Source organism: Corvus brachyrhynchos, unplaced genomic scaffold (assembly GCF_000691975.1).
Source record: "Corvus brachyrhynchos isolate BGI_N302 unplaced genomic scaffold, ASM69197v1 scaffold297, whole genome shotgun sequence".
Classification (NCBI taxonomy): domain Eukaryota; kingdom Metazoa; phylum Chordata; class Aves; order Passeriformes; family Corvidae; genus Corvus; species Corvus brachyrhynchos.
In genome coordinates this window covers 429,794-434,211 of record NW_008239118.1, presented here as the reverse complement: position 1 = coordinate 434,211, position 4,418 = coordinate 429,794, and positions in this window count along the sequence as shown.

Below are 4,418 nucleotides of genomic sequence, written 5' to 3'. Positions count from 1 at the left end.
AGAACCACCGGTTGCACTGCCTGCATACCACCCTCAGAGGACAGGACAGCAGCCAGGGGAGACAGAGCCTCTCTGAATGGAGGTATAGCTAAAACTAACCCTCCTTCTCTCCCTCACACCCTCATGTTAATACAAGCCACCTTAAATGTCTTTACAGTCATTTTATAATAAAATTAGAATTTACTTAGTGTCAGTACTAGCGACCAAAACATGCCAATAACTCATTAAAATCAGGTTTAAAATGCAGGCTTTTATAAAAATCTATTGACCTCCTGAGAACCACAGCCTATTTTGTTATTCTGCCATACAAGTAGACATGCAAGCCCTGTCATTTATGAAATGTTTCCTTACCTGGACTTTTCAATCATCATTTAAGGTTTATGTGTTATCCCTGAAGCCAGTGCACTTAGTGTCTATAAAAACAATTCAGGGTCAATAAAAAAGTCACTATTCTGAATTCCTTATTGCTAAGACAGTGTCAGTGCTGTGACCAAGGGAGGCCCCTCTCACACTCAGAAAGCAGAGTGAGGCTTTATGTAACCAGAACATTCAGAGCAGAAACAACAGAGCTCTCATTTAAAGGGTCTGTGTTGAGTGGTGGTGACAAAAGGTGCACCTTCTCAAGGAACTCAAGGGTTTTTTCACTCTGGGCTCAGGTATGCAGTGGGCTGGGCTGGAGCTCCTGGGGCCAGGGGTGCACCCCTGGGCAGACTGGCCCCCCACACTGCCCCTTCCCACCTCGCAGCTGAGGAGCCACAGCTGCCCACAAGCTGCTTCTCTGGCACATCACTGCCCTGGTCCTTCATCCAGCGCTCTTGCAGTGCCACAGAACTCGATGCTCCAGTGCTGCTCCGGGAGCTGAGCTGGGAACCAGAACAATGAAGGGACACAGCTCTGGAGGCCCTCCCCAGCACCAGTGCTGGCAGGGGCTCCATGGGGATGGCCTGGGCTCAGGAAACATCTCAGGCCATGCCAGCACAGTGTGGAAGCCAGGTGAGCAGCAAGGTACAGCCTCACCACCAAGGCAACACAACAGGAAACGGCACCTGAAATCTAACTGCAACCATCTACAACACTGACACTGCCCCAACAACTCTGCATCGTCATCACTTCCAAAGTTTACTGTTTGCTTCAAATGCAAAGTAGAGAAATCCAACACTGAACTCCCACATGTCACTGCTGTCACCAAGTCCAGGGAGGGAGGGAAAATCGCAGCCCTTTTCCTCCCCAATAAATCTTGTTGATCATGAGCAATAACATCTTCCTCTTGAGGCCCTGCAGCCCCATCTCATGGATCTGTTAACATGACACTCGACTACAGGGAAGGAGACACCCTCAAGGGAGATCATTCCAGAGCAACAAATCCGTCAGGAACATGTAAACACAAGGCACAAAAGCCAACCTCCCATATGCCTCAGTCTGAAACAGTTTGCACAGACAGTTTATCCATCATGGCACAAGCTGCACTTCCCCACAGCACCACTGTGGCAAATCTTGGCTTATTCCTTACCCTGATGTTAGATCCAGTACAGGTGAGCCTGTGCTTCAGGAACTCATCCTGTCCACAGGAACCATTTCCATCACACTCAGAACTGGGTTTGTTTCCTTTTCCCCAAAGTGTGTCTCAGTAAAGCGAAGCACCACAGAGCCTCCTGAGGTCCTGAAATCCTTCAGGATTCATTCCTCAGGCACAAGGCTTTGCCCAGCACAGCACACAAGAACTAAGATGAAAGGTTAGGCTGCAGTGACTACACCCAGAATTATTTGAGGCATATGGGATTGTATCTCACACATCAAGATATTTTCAGGAACATAAGATCCTTTTGACAATTTCTAAGGCATGACAAAATGTCATCTCAGTAGGAAGCTTCTAATTCCAATTGATTCAATCACAAGTCACAGAAGTTGAATAGAACTTGAAAAGAGAAGAACTGCAGAGAGCAGTTTCACATATGAACCTTTTTCCCTCTAATATTTTAAAATATAAAAAGACAATCTTTCTTCAAGGATCTTTTTTCTGAAGTTCCATTTTTTATTCAAGCAAACAAGATCCAAGAAGCTGCAAGTTTTGCTTCCATCCAAGGACACTGAGAAAGCAAAATGTTTGTGGATTTGTGTGGGCAACATTTGACTCTCAAGAAACCCAAACTGAAACAAAGGAGAGGTACACTTAAATCACAGATATTTTCAGCTACAAAGGGCTGTAAGTTTTTATGTATACTGATATTTAGGGATTGCCTGAAAGCACCTAAGCTTCCAAGGAGCCTGTGTAAATATTATTTCACAGAATTGCAAAGAGGCTGAGGTTGGGACGGGCCTCTGGAGGTCACTTGGCCCACCCCCTGCTTAAGCCAGAGCTGGCTGCCCAGGCCTGTGTCCTGATGGTCCCAAACAGCCCCAAGGATGGAGCTCCAACACCCTCTGGGCAGCCCGGCCCAGTGCTGAGGTCATCCCAACAGTTAAAAATTGTCAGGATATGAATCTGATTTACAACTAATTTTACCTAATTAATATAAAACACTTTACAGTTCAGGTTTACAAAGAGGTTGATCTGTGAACACAACGTGGTCTGTCATGACAAACTAAAATGGTTGGCTCCTACCCTGTGACTCAGTGATCCCCAGATCCCCAACCTGCCTAGCATCCCAACACCTATCAGAGTCCCTGGGCAAAACGGAACAATGTCCCCCTGGAAGGCAGCCCTGTGAACCACAGCTCCCCACAGGGATGAGCGCAGGCCCAAACTCTGCAGACACGCCAGCACACACGCAGCCCGAGCCTGCTCCACGCCTACCACACACATCAGCTGTGCAAGCAGGAGGGAAGCCTGTGCCTCTGGTCTGTCGGAGAGATTGCTGGTTCTCTGCAGAGCCACTCAGCAAGTCCAGCTTGCATGCAAATCACTGCATTTTCCAATCAGCAAATGTGCCAGGAATGGAAGCACTGCACAAGGCCAACTCAAAGCCCTCCAAAACCCACATACAACAGATCTGCAAACTGCATTTCAAACCCAGGCAGGAACAAAGGAAATGAATAGGCTGAATACGTCCACATACACAATTCAGCCTCTCACAGCTCTCTCACAGCTAACAGAACTCTGCCTTCCAAAAAATGATGAGCCAAGTCCAAGCCAATGCTAGCGGGAAGTCATTACCCACACAAGCCAGCATGCAGAGAACTGTCAGCACACCTTCCTCAGCCCTCTTTACTAGAGCTACCTTACAGCCACCTTCTTGAGAGAGATCATCCTCCCCTCCTCTGTGCTCTCCTCTGTCCATTACTAGACACTCAAGAGCAGGTCAGGCTCTCAGGGTCGTGAAACTACAGCCCAGCAGGCTGCATCACCTGCACCCTTCTCCATGCCACCCCTCCCTCAGTCCCTGTTCCCTCTTTCTCCCATCCTATTTCCATTTGTGGACTCCCACGGCAGTTTTAGATGGTCACTGCTCTTCCTGAGAAGTGTCCAGCATTAGCAGATGCACGGCAAAGCAGGAAACAAAGCACAGTCTCCTGTCCCTCAGGCAGTGCGGCTGTGGTCATCACTGCAGCTGTGACATGGGTCACTGCTGAGAGACCAGAGCCTTTCTTTTCCCAGCAGCTCCTTTTCCAACAGCTTGGTTTTACCTCGGGAGATGAGTGACAAACACATCTCCTTGCCCACTGCTCCACAGGCCAGGTCCCCAGCACCACCTGAGGCTGAGCATCATGTCAGGAGCAGCCCCTGCTCTCCCGAGATCCTTCCACCTCTGAGCCAAGGTGAGAGCAGCCAGCAGATTTCTCCCTGTATCCATTTCTCTTTAGCATTCTGTTCAAGTACCAGCATATGTCGAGGCAGGGACAAAAGACACAGTGAGCGCACACACAACAGAGAAGGCAGCAGCCAAGCTCCAGCATGATGTTCTCAGCCACCTCCCTGGGACCTGGCAGGATGGCTCCAGGCTTCCCTTTTCCTCACAGATCACACTTGCTAATATAAGCACAAAAGCACCCCCAATCAAATGGTTTAGGGTGCCCATTTTGGGACAGCAAATCCCACTGCCTTTAACTGTTCCCTAAGCCTGTGCAGACCCCCGCCATCAGCCCAAGAGCAGGCAGGATCACCACAGGCCCGCTGGCAGCAGGAGCAAGCAGGACCCTGCAGATGGCTCGGCAGTGGGCCCGGCTACCTGCAGGGTCGGGCAATGCACCGGAGCTGGCCCAAAGCTGCTTGGGGACTGGTGCCAGCCACCGCTGTGCTCACATGAAGGATTATGGAAACAGCTCAGTGAGGAGAAGGTTCTCCTCTGCTGTTGTGCTCACTATCTACAGCACCCAACTGGAATGCCCTCTCCTCTCCCCTACCTTCACACACAGGCAGAGCATTTGCAATCAGCTTTATAATTTAACAACAACAGAATAACACTCCCATCGCCTCCAGA